The 22063-nt window shown below is 36.5% G+C and overlaps 1 protein-coding gene across 3 annotated transcripts in view; it reads right to left on the bottom strand.

The window, feature by feature from the left end:
• Nucleotides 1–22063, bottom strand: part of PCDH11X (protocadherin 11 X-linked) — a 447910-nt gene that overhangs the window by 241268 nt on the left and 184579 nt on the right. The gene's annotated exons all lie outside the window — the stretch shown is intronic.

The raw sequence follows: 22063 nt of genomic DNA on the forward strand, positions 1-22063 counted from the left end.
TGCTTCAGTAATAAATATGTGAGAGTAGTAAGCACTGGGACTAAGCACTGAATAGGATGCCAGCTCCTTTTAATTTTCTCCATAGGAATTTCCAGAGGAAGAAACTGCACATTGCTGCATAGATACAAACAAGTCTCCTTTATTTTTTTTTATGCCTAATTCCTTTAGGTTGTACATTGGAAACAATGGTTTTCAAAAAAACAGATCTTCTGCTCATATATATTGTGCTTAGGTGCCAGAATCTTTCTCCACCTGAAATACAGAACCTCTATCACACTACTCTTTGGACAAGGCCTTTGACAATGTTCAATATAAGTATCATCTTATCCAGATATCACATCAGAGAGATCTAAATGCCAATGGGGACTGCAAGGATTGTCAGTGTGAGAGTCATATGCCATTAGATTTTCTGTCATATGCACTAAAATATGATCTCTTGAAAGAAAACAATTTTTTGAAATACAGAACTTGTGGGTAACTTCAGTTAGTATGGAACATTCACAAGGCTCATTTCAAAAAACACCTTATTAAATGGAAATTTTGTTTTGGCAGGTAAGATTGCCTGTAATAATAGATTATAGACAATAATTTGTACCACTTTTGTTGCTATATTTTGGGGTAGCAACTGAATATGATTCATTCTTGAAATAGAACAATAAATGCATTTCTAAAGAAAAAAGAAATAACCACAGATACAGTGAACACTAAAAAGAGTTAAAATGAATGCATCTGGGAAGGGAAAGCTGTGTTTTCCATATGTTCAAAAGCAAATGTATTCTACCTTGTAATCTTTCGTTAAATGTAATAATCAAGCATCAAAAGGACCCAAACACATTCTGAAAATTATTAAATATATCAATTGTGGTGCTAAGACACCGTAATAATTCCATATGGGATAACCTGCCAGGAAGTGACATTAAAAATCTGAGTATTTCTTTACAAGCAGTTTGCCTTTGAATTTCACGTCTTTTTTTTATACAACATTGGTCCAATCAGTGCTATTATAGAGAAGAAGAAGAAAAAAAAGCAAAAATAATGTGTATGAGATCATAAATCATAAAGGAAACAAAAGTACATTTAGGTGAGAGAGCACTCAAAGCTTTTGAGTATCATTTTAAAACAGCATTCTGCATTTTAGGTATGACGACTGAGTACATCTTAATGCCGAGCTTCTCATTGACTGGCACCTTGGGTTCCTCATTTGCTAGCTCCTGTTCCCACTACCCAGAAACGAAGAATAACTTTCCCCCCCTCCAAATGGGAGCATCAGTGACATAACACAACAAGACTGACACACACAGCAGATCTTAGGGCAACTACCAGCTATTCTGCATCCTGTAACACATCGAAGAAAGCTTAAAAAAAAGTACTGATCTGAAGAACCCAGAAGTCACTGACATTATTTTTTAATTGCAGAATAAAAAAGACACAAAGCATCTCTGTGAGCTGTGACTGCACACAAGGTAGCTCTCAAATACCAGCCATTGGACTGCTTACAAGCAGCACATCTGCTGTAACTTCAAACTCAGCATGTTACAAAACTCAGATTGTGCAAATACTTGTTCTGAACTAGCAATTGTACTTCTAGTCTACACGCTGCCTACTTAAAGTACCCTGAGATACACTCACATTCCTCATGGATCATATAAGCAGTCCTTATCCACAAGTTCTGTTTTCCTTTCAGGGAAGAAGAATGTGGTAATGATAGGTAATGCTCCTGTGAGCATCTTTCTTTCAGCACAGATAAAAAGCTCTTTACTAAATGCAGGAAGCTTTTGGAATCCTTTATCCCCCCATTTTGCTTGGAGCATCATCCTACAAGCTTCTGCAGTTCATACAATTTCTCTAGAGAAACAATAGGAACATGCCCACAGTCTTTTGTTTATGTTCTCCCTACTTCCTCAGTTTGACACTTAAGTTTCACACATAGAAGAAAATTGTAGTCATAATGAGATAAAGATGGAATGATTTCAACCTGGATATTATATTATGGTTTCAGCAGTGCCATTAAAGCTCCCTTAGCTCTTGTACATGCACAGATTAGATTCTTTCTAGCAGGCAGGGAAGACTTCTAGAATAAATGAGGTTCCTTCCATTTTTGATGAAACATCTGTCAGTTCCAGTACAGCCAATGACCCCACAAGCGCAGGGTATTTCTGGACAACTGATTCAGTTCCCACTGTTCTGCCTTATACAACTGCCCTGGTACAGGCACTGGTCAAAGCAGAAAAAACACCAAGGTTTCACTAATGAAGTTTCCTTTATCTCAGAGATCCCAGTGGGAAATGCACTATTCCTAGCAGTTATCCCCCAAGGCCAGGCAGTTCTGCCTACCCACAGAAAGTCCAGCTTTCAGGTATTTTCTCATTTAAGAAAGAAATGACATCCGTCATCTTCTGCCCGACCCCCTAGAAATTACCCTGATCTACTATGTCAGCAATCAATAAGGTCCAGCACAAAGGCTTAAAATACTGAAATTACTGTGAGCAAAGTATTTTGCTGATATTTGGAATTTTCTGTCTAGTTATAACAGCAAAACAAAGTCTTAGTATTTAATCAAACTAGTCATCAATCTTTTTTTAAGCAAAAATGAAACTCATCATGAAAATTTCCTGTTGTTTATTAGGAACAATGAGTTAATAAACATATAATTACTTATGACAGTTTGGCAGGTAATATCCACACTTTCAAAATCTACAAGAGAAAATAAATTGTAAAATAGATTTTAACGGTTATGAAAGTCATCATTTTAAGTCAGCCTTCATTTTTATCTTTAAGCTACCACACTGCTATATCCATTCTGAAATATGAGGGGGGAATCTCTTGTGCAATTGAGACTATTCAAACTAATTTTACAACAATTGCATGCGCAGAGATCTCCCTTCTGAGAGCATCCTGTCCCAACACTACTCAGCTCCAGGTAGCTGTTCAGGTTAGGCTGATCCATAGCAAAACACTGCTCATCTGCTCAGCCTATTTCCTGCAGCAGGCTCAGCTCTCCGCCCTAAGGCTCCCTGTGCCTTGGAGGGGCAGGTCAGGAAGAGGGGATATGGCTGATTGTGGAAGAGAAATACCTATTCCCTGTGACCCTGTCTGACAGCCACATGTCAAGCTCTCCCTTTTGCCTCTCTCTCCACAGTGCATCACAACAGAAGCGGCCAACAGATCAAGCTGCCCACTGGCACTAGCATCAGTGCTGGGAGCTGTTGCAGGCTGGAGGCTGCCCACACTCAGCCTCTACTGAGCCACAGTGCCGGCCCTTGGCTTCCTCTGGCCAGACTTGTGAGCTGTAGCAGCCTCTGCTACAGAACTCATACTCTGAAACCGTGGGAAACTTCCTCCCTTTTTGTTAAATTATGTTCAACTGGTTGGCCTCAGCTTCATGAGCTGGGCTATTAAAGTAATCATAAAAATATACAGTAACTTGACCCATGGGTATGACCAATTTTTCAATGACTATCACTTTTCCAGACCACAAAGGCAATTTGTTCTGGCCCTTAAACTTTCTGTTCCAGTACTAAATACTGGATTTGTTCAGCTAGGAGTCATCTCCTTTTCATCCCACCTCCCTATAGGCAGGTTTTTGCTTTTCCTCAAAGGAAATCCGGATTTATTAAAGTTAAAAAGAAGAGAAAAAGTTACGATGTGACAAATTTGTTTTATGTATTTTGATTTCTGGAAAAGCCCTAAAATTATCTAGACGGATATTACCACCAATAATACTAATGGTTATTGATTGCTGTGAGAAGCAAAAGCAGACTGAAATCCAAAGATAATATGATGCATTTTTCTCTGGTGCCTTACAAAATTGCTATGGCAGCATTAAGATTGTCTGACTCAAAAGTGTTCCACTCGGGCACTTTACAAGAAGGAGAAAAAAAGGACTTTATGAAATTGTCTTTCAAGCTGAAATACTGTATTGCTTGAAGTGAGATTTAGGAAACAAACAGCAGAAGACATTCTGTAAGCAGTATATTAGCACAAAGTCTGGCCAGGATCACATCCATTTGTTTGGGGCTGCTTTTGTCTTTTGCAGTTTTATTTAAACAGCCAAAAATTGCACTTTTTAGACCTGCGGCATTTACTGCTTTTCTATCCCACATAATAATTACAAAACCATGTGTACTAATTTCACTGTCCAGAGAGAACATCTTTATCATCACATTGAGCCAGAGAATCTCTATAGCCTGAGAAAGAGATTATCTCCATGAACAATGCCTCCTTCTTGCCTCTAAGTTGATTTCAGGTAATTGGATTCCTGCAGTCTGCTTCTGCAATCCCTCAGGTGAAAGGTGATCACTTTGAGTGAAAAAAAGGTTAATTTTATGTAACAGACTGCTGGGGAAATAAATAAATAAATAAAATTTGTACCATACTTCCAAGCTTCAGATAAATATGAAAATAAATCCACATCAAGTAAATTTTCCTATGGGAAAGCCATAGAATAGCTGAAATCAAGATGCTAGAAGAGATTCACATGGGAATGCTTTTGTTTTCTGTTTGAGAAACACATCAGGTCTGCCTTTTGCCAAAGAACAAAAAGACAGTTTAGAGCTCACAGATTAAACCCTTTGTAGAGCTGTCAGTAGGGAACCCACAGTCTAGACCCCTGAAATGTGATTTAGGAACGATGAGAACAACCGGCTATCCATGCCAAACAGCCACCTGGCATCACCATTTACTCAATACTGCTTTGGCTGCAGCAACCACAGCTCCCTTGCTGGAAATACCAGAATGCCTTGTGATGTTACTGCATGTCCTCCAGTGATTCCTTGGCCTCAACTGTGACAATTTAACCCAGCAAGTCTGTAATGGTACTGCCAACAGGCAGCTTTATCTTGCAATTACCTCTTCAAAGATGCAATAAATCACCTAGTGCATATACAGTCAGACAGCAATTATAAGAGCATGATTTCCAGAGGTGCTGCGCAGCCTCCATCATTTAGAGCTGTTACACTATTACTCTAGAAGAAGCAGCTCCTCGCACACATCTGACCTCCTTTTGCTATGAGGTGCCTTCAGGCACAGTGAGTGTCTGGTGGGAGTTGGGGGACGAGAGACCGGGGCCAGCTGTGCAGAGGGGGAGGAGTGGTGCAGCTACTAGGAGAGCTCAGAGGTTTAACAAAGCCTGACATGAGATTTGCCAGATGGTTCTGTATCGGATTGTAAAACTTTAAACTAATCTTCATTTAAGAGTTTTAAGGGCTGTATCCCTCTTATAAAGCCTCTTGCTCTTTTGCCTGGTTGATTCTGGTAAATTATAGATCAGACTTTAGAAAACTGCTTCCATGAGCAGCGGCTCCTTAAATCTCAGCTAAACTGAGCAAGAAGATTACATGTTATTATGATGTAGCACAGCAGGATTTCTGTACAGCAAACATAATGATGTAGAGAAGGATAAAACTATCATTCTGCACAAGGAGGTCATCCATACAAGAACAATGCTTTTTATACAGCTAGCAAATCCATACACGGGGAATTTTCACTTGGCAAATTCCTTTTCTTAGTGGCTCTGTCAAGAAACCCAACCATAAGCCAAAGCCAGATCTATATTTCAACATCTTACAGGAAAGAAGATGTCACTGGGGAGAAATTATTCCAAACAGTACTAGAAAAAGTATCTATTTCAAGGGCAATTTTAGGGTAAATGCATCCTTATTGCTTTTATGCAAGGAGAAAGGATTTCCTCTGAATCCCCTGTGAAATGTCAGATACTGTATGTGGTATTAAAAATTAAGATGCTCACTAATCTTACAAGTGCACATATATACTTTTAATTGTAAATCAAATACACTCCATATGGAAAAGAACAAAGCAATGTCAGAACAGTATGGGGTAGAAAAGCTTTCTACCTGCTGTCAAGTATTTGTAACCTTACACACTATCTTCACAATTGCACGGCTACAAAATTGGAGAGGGAATTTAGATATTTTAGGCACCAAGCGCTGACAAAGTGAGAAATACAAATATTTGGTGATTACTGATGGGAAAACTTCAATAATCAAGAGATTGAAACCATCATGTTTAAGGACTTGACACAGGAATGTCATTACACTTGTGACCTAACAATCTTATGAAAAGCTGATAGAAATGTTTTAGTCTGTTCCATTTTGAGTCTGCAGCCTATTGAATTTGCTCTCGTTTTCATTTTCTGTACATGATTTTGAATGCAATAAAGTACTGTCAAATGACTTCCCCTTTCTCTCCCTTTTTAATTGAAGCATTATTTCCTGCACATGAAAGCTTTTGACTTAAAAGCAATCAGGTGTGATATTCACAGCTCTGGGCTTTTCAAAATGTCGCACATAGGAATTATTCGGATTTATCCTAAAGCTCTCAGTAAGAACATCAGCATTCTGCAATGCCTAAGAAAATTTCCTATCTGTGATAATACGCTACTCGAGACTTTGTTGTTCAACTGATTTTATTACATTTAAGTAACAATCAGACATTGTTTCACATCTGTTTTATCTTGCTCTTCTTTGCTAACATTCTAAAACAAGCTTCCCCATTTTCAGAACAGATAAAGATTTCTTAATCAGTGCAGTGCCTGCTGACTGTAAGAACAAACTTATTCTTACAAATTCAGATAATCCTAACAGAGCAAAGTTACTTTCAATTTTTGTCAATATGGAACTGTTTTTTGGAACTTACATGTAAAAATCTCAGCAGAAATAGCAGATAAAATATGTTCACACCACATGTTTTGACTTGAAAGTATTTACATATGTAAGACTAACATGATATTATATGTAAAGGTATTCTGTCATCAAGTGAAATGTGAGGGAAAAAAAACAAACACAATATCAAACAACTTGTTTTAGCTGCCTGGGCTCTACTTAGCTTTCAAAGAATAAATATAAATGTACACAAGTCTGTTTTGTGACTCAGATGTAAAGCATCATGTTAAAAATGTAATACAAGGTAGCAAAACAACCAATTGTTACGTTCAGGCATATTTTCTCCAGAGTTGTTAAAATTCACATTTCCTGTGGTATCCTCTGGAAAAAGAGCTTCTCTTTCTGTGGGATATCCATAAAATACAGCATAACCTCTGCCAGCATCCACCTTGTCCAAATGTTTTGGTTTTTTTTTCCTTAGGCCTGTCATCCTCTTGATCTGTGCTGTGACTAAGTTGAACATTATAGGAATCCAGCTTCTTATAGCAAACATTTGCAATTTAAATTGCTTTCTCTCTCAACATTAAGTCTGAATTGGATAAAGGTGTTAAACGCTAAGACGTCCTAGGATTCTTAACTTTACTAATCAAGCAAACTAAAATTACATTATCACAGGCAGCCAGGACTGGCTAGGACCTAGCGGGTGGAGAAAGGCCTGAATGAGAAACTCACATGCCAATTACAGACAGAGAGAATGGCTGACAAACTTCTGCACTTTAAGCTTTGAAGTGTGGCAGAACTAAGGAAGATGTGCCACCTTAAATTAGATTTTTCCAGAAAGTTGATAAATAGGCTTACTCATGAAGAACAGCAGGACTAATCTGCAATTCTCTTGACATTAGAGACAACATGATCTATAGAAGCCTTGTTGGATCATCAGCTTTTTTCATTTGATGTCATCCTATTTATATTCCTTATCCCCAGCTGCAACTATTTGTCTTCTAAAATGTGTTTGATTTTTCTAGTGCCTATTGTAGTTCTTAGTGTATGAACTAAAATAAGCAGTCAGACTTCAGGTGGCAACGTATTTATGGTATAAGTATCTGTTCTGGGCATAATCTCTCAAGAAATATATATACATATATGAGTGAATCTGAGTGTATGTGTTTGGAAATAATTTTTTCTCTTATCTAGTCTGTGTAAATTATTCAAAGTGTTTCCTAACCCGTGGCACAGAATTTGGATTGAATAAACACAGTGTAACTCTTAAAACAGAGAGGAGAAGGGAAACACATATAGAAGTCACCAAGGCTAAGTACAGGCAAGCATACATCCATCTTCCTCTCCAGCAGATAGATGCAAGGTGGATGCATCGCCCTGCTGAAGTCAGGCCTGCAGGCTATACCAGCAGAAAAATACATACCAGTCTTTTTGTGAGCATAAACTTCTGTAATCACATTCTCCTGTCCTTTGTTATTTAGCTGGGAGTCTAAAATCTCAATATTATGATAGTAAAATCAATTTAAAGTTCTATTACACTCTTGTCAACCAAAATAAACTGGTGCCTGTCTGCCTCTGTAGCTCCTTCCCTTGGACAACTACACACATCAGCTTTCCATTAAGATAAGCAACAGAAAAATACTTATTTACTTCTTCCAATGGCAAGTCTACTATCCACAGACACAAACCTTACCCTCACCCCATGTCAGGAATCCCTCCAAAAGTTACAAGAAAAAATCTATTTTGATATTATTCATTTAGTTGTGCTAATAGAGTTTGCTGCCAAAGGAATAAACATTCAATTTCGGGAGGAATTCTAAAATTTAACTTCTTTTTTTTTCCAGCCAAACATAATAAATAATGACAGTATGAAATAACTTCTTGCTGACATATATAATTCTGTCTGCTACTCTGTCCTCCTGGAATGAGGGAAAAAAGCCTATGACATGATGCAATCAGAACTTCCTTGATATTTAACTGCCTCTGTACTTATATGTGATCCTTCGGTGGCTAGAGTACAAAGCAGGAAGACTGAGAAGCACTGCGGTGCATCTGCTATTTCCTGTCCTGTTCCTGATGTGCTCTGAGGTGAGGCACACAGCAGAGTCAGAGCCCAGCTTCTCCTGCTACACCCAGCACAAGCGTGGCACCAGCTGTTCATGCTGCTGCAAAGAGTGATTGCTATTCTGCTTGAAGACAGTTAGCTAAAGCTTAGAAGGTAATATAATGAACACAGGTAGAAATAAAAGCCATGCTCTCCATAGGTTTTTAAACTGAGGTAAGAATTGAGAATACAGAAGGATCAGGTTAGATTTGAGTCTTTTAAATAATGGGCAAGGCAGGAATGAACTGAAGAACGCTGACAGATGGGTGTTAGGGTGGTTTTAAAGATGTCTGAACTTAATTCTGTGAGGTGTCTTCACTTGAGTTAAATCAGTTTCTGAACGTCTCCTACGGTGCTGTACCTCAATCTGAGTACATTCTCACCTTCTAGTTTAAAGTTTAACTCTGACACATGCAGTTTCCCAAGTAATCTTCTGACACTTTCCATGTTACATCATTTACTTTCTGTTATTCATGAATTACTGGAGGAAAAATTGTTTTTCCCCTTCAGGCAGGGCAGGTGGAAAAGAAAAAGAAGAAAATCCAGAACACTCCATATGAAATGAAATGTTCCATAATTATAGGATTAACTTAGTTTATGCAGGTCCCTTTCAGCTAATAAGCCTTGCTCTGGAAAATTTCTTAAACACAGACCTTCTATATTAGCACATAAAGAACTGTTATTAATATCACTCCTCTGAAAGCATCATCATTCTTATTTTAGAAGTGCCAAAAAGTCATTTCTAAAGCAGCAGACAACCTATCTCCCTCATTTTTTCCTAGATGAGAGACTAAATGCCCACTCTTTTATAAGATTGGGAAGAATAAAGTAACACATTAGTGCACTGCAAGCAGATTTCATACTACACAACATTAGCATTTGGCAGAAGATGCCTTTCGAACAGGTACATATTCACACATTTCCTCTGTCTCCCAAACATTCAACCATTCCAAAATTCAAACATCTTGGATATGCAACATGAAATTGTAATACACTGTTGTTATGAGTCTTGCATTGCAGAGGATACTCTCACTAGACAACACACTGCAGAAGTTCTGCATTTTTATGAATTACTGTAAATAGTTCATTTTCTGCATCTGACTTCCCAACAATAGTCTTAAAAGACAGTGCAAAAACCAGGATTTCTTTGTTAATTTTTAGATAAATGTACATCGCAATGGATTAGAGAAAGCAAGATCAGAGAAGCCACTATTTTGTACACAGAGCTCCAAAGTAAGCAGCAGATAGATTACTATGGGGCATTGCTTTAATTCTTTCAAATGATGTATTCCAGGAATAACTATTTCTAAAAGCTCAATTTATTAAGATAAGAATCATTAGAGTATCTTTCTGATGGAAGTTCAGGGTTTTTCTTATCTCACTTAACAGAAGAGATTTGCAAGTATTTGGAAAGACAAAAACATAGGAAATTGCTATCACTGGATTTCTGAACTCTTTAATCTGAATTGCTGTTTGTCTTACTCTAAAGCTCACTTTTGGGCAGTGAGATCAGACACAGTAGCCACTTTTATTAATGTATTATAAAATGCATATATGCACTTTATCCATATGCAGCAAAATGGGAATACTTTCACATATAAAGACAGAGATAATTTCCTAAGAGGTTTTGCAAGTCTTTTGTGTTCTTCTGTAATACACATTATTTATGTGTTACAGAAAAAACATTCAGTTATCTTATGATTATTGTGGTAGACTGGCTGTTGTAAGTTCAAAATCCTAACTATAAGAAACACCATCACATGACAGTGCCCCTTAGACCTTTTCAGATTACATTTTACTATTCAGATTCCAGCCCCCAATGTAGTTTCACTGAAATGAGAGATCTGAACTTACTCAGTGTGAATTCTATAGGAGCAATTCTAGTGTGAGGTTTACTGCATAAACAAAACAGGCTAACAAAACGATCTTGGTCTAGTGTTCTTTATTTTCACAGAATATTTGACTGTGTAAATGCACGTACAGCTTAGTATTCTGTGTAAATTAAAACACTATCGAGGAGAAAGATTAAATAAAGATGATTTAAATGGTCTTTTTCTGAAGTAGGAAATAAAAATCTCTTCCTCCCTCAATATTTTAAGTATTTCTTTTATTCCCATTGTAATGTAGTAAAGATACAACACCATTATTACAAGAATGCAAAGCTGTTATTATCTGTATATACAGAGATAGGCAGCTTCAGCTTGCTAAAGTAAAATATATCTTCTTTTTCTTTATTATTCTGAACTTATCTCAAAGGGAACAGTAAGAAGGAAAGAAGAGGCCATGCAAAACTTGTTGACTGAACCAAATAGAATTTTCCAGGCAAGAGTACTCAGTACATATAGGCTGACTACAAAAATGCACCAGCTTCTCTTCTTCCTTCTCTATATAGTTGAGAAGAAACACTGCATTTCAGTATTAGTGAACTGGAAGTCAAAAAGCAAACACCAAACTTTTCAAGTCCTTCAAAATGTCTGTGTTTAGTTCTGGTACAGCAGTACTGAGCAATTCAGGCTGCTCAGTACAACCAGACTGACACTGGTCAGCCCAGAGAGTCTGTTCTGACAGCATCTTGAAACAATCATACATTTTTCTTTCTTTGGCAGATAATAAGTTCAAATAAAAATGAAAAGAAAAAAAAAACAGGAATGCCACTTCTGTTCATTTGCTGGATGCTAAGAAACACTGCAGATTAAAATACTAAAGAATGGAAAAGCCCTTAAAGATGAATATTTTTAAACAGGGAATGAAAAGACATTTGTTCTCATTTTTAGACAAACACTGATTGTACAAAGAAAATTTACCCGCTGGAAATATGTAAATCACAGATAAAACAATAAATTACAAATGGCATACAAAGAAAATAACATAAAGGAGTTCCCTCAAACAAAGATGCTTTTGATATATAGCAAAATGAGCATGTGTCATGCAACTGATGTTAGACAAAAGACATATGGACAGGGATGTCGGTAGTGCTGAAAGTCAAATAAAAAACCTACAAAACTGTTTCCTATGTATGATAAATATAAATCCTGGGACAACAGACCTAATCCTGCACTGTCCTGAATCCTCTGAGTGAGGAATTTTATATGACATCTCTTCACTGTAAATGAGTATAAAATTTGGACAATATTTTATCTTTTGCTTTATAAAACAGCAATACTGGATTTTTGTGGGGTTGTTTTTTTGCAATGACATATGCATGTTAAATGCACTGTCTTGTGGTCAGCTACAGGCACAGTTCCCAACTGATTGAAAGTTATGTAAAAAGAACAGAAGGTAGAAGCAACCGAAAATGAGACTGCTGTACTGAAATTAATGCATTCTTCAGAAGATTAAGCTCTAGAGAAATTATCAGTTTTAAACCTTGGAAATTTACTTTTAAAAAATGTTCAGATTATGCTTTCATCCTTTCTGCTCAAATATAGCAAACTTACGAATGACTATTCAGCATTTACCTTTGTATATATATATATTTATATAATCAGTAACTGCCACTTCATGCACTTCCTGCAGTGATACAGAAGTGCCAAAGGGTATGTGCCATGTTACAGCAATTTCTCAGTTTGTTTAAGTAACAGAACGCTCTGTACTGACAGATCAACAAAAGATACATTAAATCCTCAGCAGACCCATTTGTCCACTATTACCTGCCAGAGGACTACTGCTTGTGTTGTTCAGTGTTCCGAAACAGCTCTTTCAAAACCTGAAAAAGCTACATATTTTTAAGCTACTCAAAAAGACTGAAGAAAGTCACACACAAAAATTGTAATACTGGCTCACTTCCAGCTGAAGTGCCAGCCCCATCCCTGCAGTTGAAAAACTGAAGTTACTGACAGTTTCTCCTAGGGGATTAGGAAAAAACTGTAAGGAGAACAAACAGGCATAAAGTAAGGGAGCAAGCTCAGCTAAATCATGGATGGTAAAGCCATACAATTAGTTTATCATTTATCAGTCAAATAATAGGTGATAATGACATACTAGTTAAACTCGAAGAAAAATATAAAATTATAAACGAAGCATTCCTCTATACAGAGAAAATAAGATACACACTAGTTATACCTGTAACTTATTTTGAAGTTTGTAATATTTTTTGTTTTACAATTTATCTTCTTTCATATTCTAGCTGTTTTTTAAACCAGTCACACATCAGGTTGTCACTCTCCTTCCACCAAGAGTAACTACAAGGCAATAAACAAGTTCATCCTCACAAAACTCTGATTACTGGGAGAACTGGGGGCTGAGAAAGAAACTGAATAAGAAAAGGGAAAAAGGGGGGTGGGGGGGTGGAAGGGAAAAAAAGGGGAAGAGGGAAGTGGGAAAAATAAATTTGGGACTTCAGAATTTTGTTTTATGGAAATTTTCAAAGAACTATGTCATATTACATATTTTTAGACTATTGTTAAATAATCTCAAAGATTAATAGCAATAGACATGAAATGGCAAAGCATCATGCACTCTTATTACGTGTTCCACCCCTATCACAAGAGAGACAGAGAACTTAGAATCTAGGATTACTTTAGAAAAGGGGAAAATGATAATAAAGAATTAATATTGAAATTCTCCAACAAAATACAGCTATAAATGCATCAAATACTACAAAATCACAAGATTTACGGTAAAAAATCCACTGTGGAAATCATTTTTCCACTTCCTTGTTTACAAGGCTTTCCTATATTTATCTCTCACTTTACAGAAATATTCTACCAAAGCATAAAACACCAATGATTCATTTTAGGAAAACCAGTTTGCTTTGGAAAATGTAGCATGGAAGAATCTCATCATGAAAAGCTGAAATGACTATGAAGGAAATTACACAGCTCAAGTAAATTGTTAAATAGTCACCTCCTTACAAGGCTTAATAATATATCACAACCAGAACTTAGGCTCAATTTAAAAAACCGTGATATTTGTCTCCCAGATATATGCTGGGATTTGACTTTTGTTTTCTATCATCATCCTTCTAAAACTTTATGAAAATATCTCTCATATGTAAAACTTCTTCAAACATTTTTCCGCCAATAATTGACCTCTTTCATTTTCCTCTATCATAAATCCCCCACCACGACAGCACATTCTTGGCTGCTTTGAAACAAGCATTCAATTCTACATTCCTTCCATTCACTTCAAAATGGATATATACCATTTTACTTCGGGGCATCATTTAACCTGGTCCTCCCCAGTCGCAGTTCCAGCAGACCCTCCCACTAACTTCTCACTTCAGTAACTTGATTTGCTGCCTCCTCTAACTGTCCTTCCCATCAAATCAATCTTTTGACTCCTCCAGTTTTTCGGAAGGTTTGACTGCAAAAGGAAAACTGGAATTATCCTTATATTTTTCTGCATTTCTCTGTGTCACTGGAGAAAGATTCATTGCATGTTATCATTAGATATTAAGCATTTGACATCACATTTGGGTTCAGGGAACACAATGAGCCAGTCACTGCTCCCAGACTCCAGAGTCCATCAGTGCTTAAAGATGGCAGGAGCCGCTAAAAAAAACACTGCTACAAGCAATAAGGATTCTCCACGCCATCACATACACAAACATGCATGAAAGTTACAGTTTCTCTTAGGACACTGCCTTTACAGCCTTACAGTCTGGGAATACTTCTTTCGCTTTTAATTTTCAGACATCCTGGTGCAAATTAATAACTCACTTCCACACGTGATGTTTTTCTGTCTAGGAAGAACAACACATTAGATAGCTCAGTGAAGAAGGAAGAATACAGATAAGGTAAACAAACCACTCCTACAGAAGTACTCAAACAAATGGTATTATTCATCTTCCAAGATAAAAAAGAAAAGAAAAAAGAAAAAAGAAAAAAGAAAAAGAAAAAGAAAAAGAAAAAGAAAAAGAAAAAGAAAAAGAAAAAGAGAAGAAAGAAAGAAAGAAAGAAAGAAAGAAAGAAAGAAAGAAAGAAAGAAAGAAAGAAAGAAAGAAAGAAAGAAAGAAAGAAAGAAAGAAAGAAAGAAAGAAAGAAAGAAAGAAAGAAAGAAAGAAAGAAAGAAAGAAAGAAAGAAAGAAGAAAAAAAATCATGCTGTAGCAGGCTATATGTACTGATACACACAGGTATGTATTTGCAGATCAAGTAAATTCCATTGGGACTGCTCACAAAACAGTAGTTTCAAGGGCAGAGATCAAATTAATACATTGGATTTTAAGGGAATAAGACAAAATACCTTGTTTAATCTATGGTTAGAGTGCTGAGCACATCACCAGCAAGGCCATTGATTTGACAACATAGCATTTAAGAGCAGCAATATTCAGAGCTGCAACAATGAAGACAAAACAGAAGCAATCACCAGAGTGCAGTGTAGAACCTGCTTTTCCAGCACCTCTAAGCCTTTCTAAGTTGTGGGAGTGAGATCTTTATAAGTGATAATTCCACCCTCTGGCACTTCTAACACATTTTTCATAAGTAACTCACATTTGCCCCTGTTAGCTCTGATGCGCTTTACAGTTTTAGCAACACAACTTTTCCTGTTTCTGCAGATTTGCATTTGTCCACACACGTTTGATATAAGCTGGCAAACCACAGCTTGTCTCCAGAGTGAAACAACCCCCTGAACAACACGAGCTCTCTTGCTGACAAGAAGGCAATGCCAAGATGTCACTGTGTGTGTGCTCCAATGACTTAATTTCAGTACCTTGAAGTCAGAGTTCTGAGGACACAATTTGCCCATTTCATGATTAAAAGGGTTTAAGAGGGTTAAAGAAGCAACCAAAATGTACAAAGAATATTTGTCTTAAGGCAGAGTGTTTCAAACTTTCAAGCACAGCACATCAGCAGTCTCTAAAAGTATCTACAGAACAGATTACATAACCATATACAGAGTTCTTATTGCAGTGGTCCATTAAACATGCAAAATATTTTCTTTTCTTAGTAAAAACATATTAATGTATACAAGATAAATTCATAACCTGGAATATTCCTGAAAGCTTAGTTAAAATAACTCTATTTGAGAGCTCAAAGGAATGTGATATCTGTAGCAATAAAGGACACTCAGTAATTCACCTAGAAAGTAAATGGTCTAAGCAGTATCAAAGATTTTGTATCAATTTGCTAGAAATACAGGAGTTCTCAGTACAGAGGCACAGTTTGGAAATTGTAACTTGTTGTACAAGACAGAAAAGAGCAGGAAGAAATGGGAAATTTGTGAATTTCATACATCAACTTAAAATCTAAGTAAGTTTTGTTCAAGGACCTTTTCAGTTACTTACACACTGTGGTAAATTTCATCAATAATAAAAAAATATTTTTTTTTTATCACAATTATTTTCTCTTTATGGAAATAAGAAATCATAAGGTAGCCACAGGAGAAACACTGCCCTGCATTTGCCAATGTGTTGTGCCAGTCAGTTTCCAACCCCATGCTCTGTTTCTGGCTTTCACGGAAATCACGGAAGCATGAGTTTTAGGAGAGCAAGACATTGGCTGGAATAGTTTTAACACAGAGAAGTATTTGTTTGTTTTTTTTGTTGTTACTGTTTTGTTTGTTTTTAAAGAGTATTTCAGGGAGTTTAAAAGAAAAAATAAATAAATATTGTGGACCATTAAGATCAGCTCCCTAATGCACAGTAAGCACTCACTGGAAAAAAAAAAAAGGTTTTACCATTTCCAGTTTCCAGAGGCTCAGCGTACACTCTTCTGCTTTTAGATGTCAACAGGTCCTTTCCAATCTTGCCCTTGGCATTTGTAAGACATCCCTCTTGTTATCACCCTGCACAGCTGCCAACACATAGAAATGGCCTTGGCTTCACAATCTGGAGATCTGCTAAGTCATAACTTATATACATACGCACAGAGAGGCACTTGTGCTTAGATTTCCTTCATTTAAAGATGGCTATCCAAAGTTACCATCCCATGGTAAAAAGCATAGGTAAGGCAGAGTCTTCTGGACTTTTCTAGTAAGGTTATACAAAGACTTTTATTATTATTAAGATTCCTACCAACGAAGAATAATCCTATGATGTTCCATACCCATAAATACCCTGTTTTTAAAGAAAAACAGGAATGTGTGTCCACTTTCATGAAACACTAGCAGAAAACTGCATAGAAGCTGTCATCAAGACACTTGCCCTATCCAGAATAAATTTGCCTGCCAAAAACTGGTATGCATAGGAATGTCCCACCAGTATGAATCAGCATAACATGTCTGTACTTCATAACAATTGTGGTCAGAAAGCAAATTCTTTCAGCCTAGCAGAAATTCATCTAAATTCCCTAGTCTCCAGTTCTGTTTCTGTTGGAATAAAACCAAAACACATTGAGCTCCGATCTCTCCTTCCAAAGAACTCTAAAAGCTTGTCTTTTGTGCCCTCTATGAAGAACCAAATGACTATAGACGCATGTGCTACTGTTTATTTATATTATGTTAACTGTCACCAGTTTTCAGCATGCCATAAAATATTAACAGAGAGTAATAGAGAATGCCTATTTTCCTAGGGGAAATAATATGACGCATAGTCTGCAGCATATCAATGTACAAGTATTTTATCAGTTTTTATACAGATTTTATACACTAGTATGAATAAAAATGCTAATCACAATTAATAACTATCTCAATGGATACATATATACGTATCTATTGAGATAGCAGAGTATCTCTTAAAAGTAAATAAGCAAATTAAAATAATTTACTAAAATATTTAAGTGTACAACAGCCACTTCATTTATTTCAATTATGCAACCATTGTGAACTTTAACAGCCCTCAAAGTAACTAGTTTTGATGGTGCATTTTTGGGTATTTTGGAGGAGTGACCCTTTTCAACCAAAGAGCTCTCTCTGGTCTCTCAGAAATATTTTAAAGCATTGTAAGTACAACATAATTGCAGAAGTCACTAACTATAAAAATCCATCAGGGCTGATGTGGCATTGTCAGTCCTTGTGGGAGTACCTGTATTTTAAGAAAGGATAAAAAGCTTTCCGTTACTTGGTGTTTTCTAGTTGTTGTTGTTGTTTTTTTTTTTCCTCAGAAAATTACAGAGTTGTGATTGTTCGCTTCTTTTTTTAAGACATTTTCAAGTACTTTCAGATTTTCCCTTTCCTGAGCTGGCAAACTTCTTCACCATTTCAGGTACAAAACAACAAACAGGACCTCCACTGAACTTAACCAAACTTTGCACTAAGAACTGAACATAAAATGTTTATTTATTTCACTCGTTCCTCTGTGCTTTTAGTTATCTGTAACTAACCATCTGGAATTCCACTACCAACAAAACATTGCTTTTAGCTGTTAGATGGGGGTCAGCATCTTGAAAAGGCTGTACTTCTAATTACATAGAAATACAACAGTGTGAAACACTTAACATCCACATACAAAAGCTGTAACTTATAGCCTAAAGTAAAGTAATTACAACACTGAATACTGTTATGTACTTCGTCCTTTTAATGTGAGGAATGTGGGCTCTATTCACAATTACTGACAAGATACCTGAGAATATGCTCATCCCAAACTCTAAAATAAACCATAAAACAGCAACCTTCATCCTGATGCATCTTCTTCTTAAACAAAGATGCTGGCACCACTCCTCATCCCCTTCTACAAGAGCTCCCACCAGGGGTGGCTCCAGGCACCCCCTCTGAGCACCACAGAGCTTCTCTCACCATCACTGCTTCCCTGCAGGCATTTCATTCCAGGTGGCAGAAAATGTAATGCCAGATTTTTCCCCAGAGACCCAGAGCTGTATTTCAGCCAACCCATGAATCAGATGCATAAGAGAAAAATTCACAACACAACTGAATTATAAAGCAACAATCTCCTGGATCTTCAGAGTAACCAGTGAGATACAGCCTTCTGAAACTCCATTGGAGAGAACACAGAATTACTAAGAACACATGATTACTAAGCTAGTACAACAGTTCTACCCTGAGAGCTTTCAAGACAACTGGAAACCTACAGAAAGCACTTTTAGTGAGTGCCAGAATGAATTGCTCCAGTAAATACATTCCAGAAGTGGGAAGATAAAAATGTGAATTCCACTTTTGTCTTGAAAGCTTTGTCTTATAACCTCTCCTTTCCCCTGCTCACATCCCCAGAACACAAAGACTTCATAAACTTAGAAACACAATAGTGTGGAAGTGACAGACTCAGCCTGATTTCCATACAGGTCTGCTTTTATGTGATTTTTTTTTTTTTTTCATCTTTCTTTTCTCTTTCTACACACTTTAGCTACAGAGCTCATTCATCTTTGTAGACGAATAACGTATGCTTCTCTTCTAAACACAGGGAGATTTCTTTGGGAAAAAAAGAAGAGAGATCAAATTAGAGCAATATGAGAGTGTGTGTGTACAACCATTTTAATTTAAGCAGATTATTAAATAATAAAAGGCAACACTTTTTTTTCATGTAAGTACTGATTTGATATGAGTATTTTTAACTGCAGAGGTCAACAGTTATTTTAAATGTGAAGTAGAGAGATTTCTGCTGATGTTCTTATATATCACCGTGCAAGTATCTTCAAGTACCACCATGAGGAAAGGCAAGCAGGACCTTGCATGCAATATGTAGATCAAGTAACACTGTCACAGAAGCTGCCTCATCCTGACCTTTGTTATTTCTTGAAAGAAAATTGTCATTCTGAATCTTAATAGGTGATTTGAATATTATTTAAATTTGAACTTCAGATATTTTACTCTTAGAGCAAAATGAATGCATCTGCAATATCTACTGACTAGTCCTGACACATCTCCTGATTTCCTTGGAGTTTCTTTCAGGTAGATTAATTTTTTGAAAAACAAATATTCTTGGCAATATTTTGCAGCCCTTTTGAATGTATTTAATTAATTAATTATTCAAAGCACAAAGACTACAGAGAAATCAGATAATCAAATAATTCTTACTCTATATGAAAATTACATCCTGTTTTTTGCAAAGAGAAAAACGGAGAGATTAACTGAAGGTGATATGTTGAGTAATAAACAGACTTAATGGAAGTAGCAGCTTCTAGCACCAAAACTTACAGCTAGTTTTGCAGACTGAAAAATACATAAGATGAAAGATGCAATGGCCCTCCTGCAGAGCGTCAACAACACATCATTTCAGACAATAAGTAATATTGCCACAAGTCCTAATGACCCCTCTTAAGACAACAAAGCCAGCTATCGGACAATGCCAGCTGTTGGAACAGTAGGATGAAACTATGTGGCTCATTCCCATGAATTATTTTATTTAGACAGGAATACATTTTTCTATACCACATGATTTAGAATTGAGATGTATCTGAAAATACATGAAGTCATAAAGCAAGTTCAGATTATAACCTTTATTAGCAAGATCTGTTACATGTTTTTTATGCCAGTTTTAGACCATATATTACCTCATTCAAGAGAAAATAACTTCAAAAATTGCAGTTATATTCTTTTAACACAATGAATTATTCAATCTGCTGAAGATCGTTAGAATTCACCAAAGTAGTAAGAAGTTAAGCAAAACTTCACTATTTGAAACACAAAACACAGAGCAAGTTAGAAAGAAGCAAAAAGCAAATAGGATCAAGCTAAGGAAATATAATGAGGATCTTGGAAGTGTTAATACAATAAAAAAAAAAAAAGTCTCAATTAAAAAAAAAAAAGTCTGAAATAGAAGGTTAGAAAGTCTCTGAAGCATTTGTAAAGAGAGGCTTAATCTTAGAAGAATGTTTTCCACCATTCAATATCTCTGTGTAGCAAACACATTTTCAGAACGGTCATCCTCTATTCTGAAGACCATTTTTAAGTATTTCTAAATTTCCCAAGCCTTGCAATGCTTTTTGGTGTGTTTCATTGCGTTGTGAGGCTTTTTTCCCACTTCTTCTTTATGCTTTTGATCCTTCTGTGAAAGATTTTCCAAACTGGCAGTCATTTTGCCAGTGTCTCCAATAGCAAGTCTAGCTTTTGCTTAGATTAAGAAAAAGTTAGAACAGTTCATTAATATCTCCTTTAATAATGCTGAAGTTATTTTTAAAAGTGTACTTCCTCTAATGGAATTGATGACTTTTTTGCCTCTGTGACTTTCTTTCCAAACTGCACATACTTTATATGAAACGTAGCTCCGAGGCTGTCAATTGAGCTTGAAAGTTAATGTTCCTGTAAATCACCAACTGCCAAAACGAGTTACACCATTTACCTTGTGACTGTTTTTTTGAAACTTATCATTAAAGTATTTAGCTAATCGCTCCACAGACTGTTTATATGGCCAGCAGCCACAGACATATCCAGCCTCAACAACAGAAGTGCATGCTCACTGGATAAGCGATGTTATGGTAAGTCATTAGTGTGCTATAGCAGTGACTGATTTCAAAATTGAAACTGCCATGTATCATGTCATTAACTTAAGATTCTCTCTCCATACTAACCTATCTTGAGGCAGAAGAGCCAGAGCAACAGCACAGCTTTTAAAGTGCTTTCCACAGAGCTCAAGAGGTGAAATACGGGGTTTTCATTCTTTAAATTCACAGGCAAATAATTTTTGCAACCATCAATCTTTATTTCTCTATATATTGGCTTACTTTCACATACACCCTGAATCTACTTAAAAATGATAACCAGAGTACAGACTTAAAGTTTTACACTGGGAGAAAATGCTCAGAGTTCAATAAGCATTAGTGGAGGCTCTGATCCAACTCAATGGCTGAGGGCAAACAATGTGCAACATCCATAGCAAAAGATAAGAAAACATCAGCCAGCTCATTCTTGACACTTAAGTTGATACATTTCAACTGAGGGTAATATTTCAAAGTAACAATTGGAAGAGACAGAGCTTAAAGACAATATTAAGAGAGAGGAGAAAGATCAAATCCCAGAAGACACTGGAGTCTGCTGTGAAGTGAAATGCGTGCAGGGAAGTGGTCCAGGGCCCACATTGGATATTTGCTTTGTGTATGTTTCAGCAGTTTCTGCCTCGCTCTAATCCATCCTCACTGTTAGTGACTTTAAAATGAAACACAGAATGGGTCCTCTTAAGTTTACAGCAGAGTTTCAACTAAAACTAAATCCAGTTAGCACACTTCAAAACCATTTCACAAAATGTACATAGGTAGATTAATTAGAGACCACTTTATCCCAATAAAAATACCAACTTCACCTTCTACATCCAGCCAACTGGCAAATTCCAAAACTGCAGTTTTGGAAGTACTACTTTTAGAAAAGCCATCTCAGAGAGTAAACTGGGACAAGGAGCAAAACCATTGTCAAACTGGGAGTTTGGTCAATAATGCACTAACAGAAAGTAGTTCATGAAAGTGGTGACTGAGCTGCTGCAGACAACTGGGGAAAAAAACAAAACAACTGCCTCATTTACATTTCATTAGGAAATAAATTTTTCCTAATACTGTATTTTAAAATTATATCCTC

This window comes from Coturnix japonica, chromosome 4, assembly GCF_054131305.1.
Source record: "Coturnix japonica strain WE chromosome 4, WE-NBRP24, whole genome shotgun sequence".
Lineage (NCBI taxonomy): Eukaryota > Metazoa > Chordata > Aves > Galliformes > Phasianidae > Coturnix > Coturnix japonica.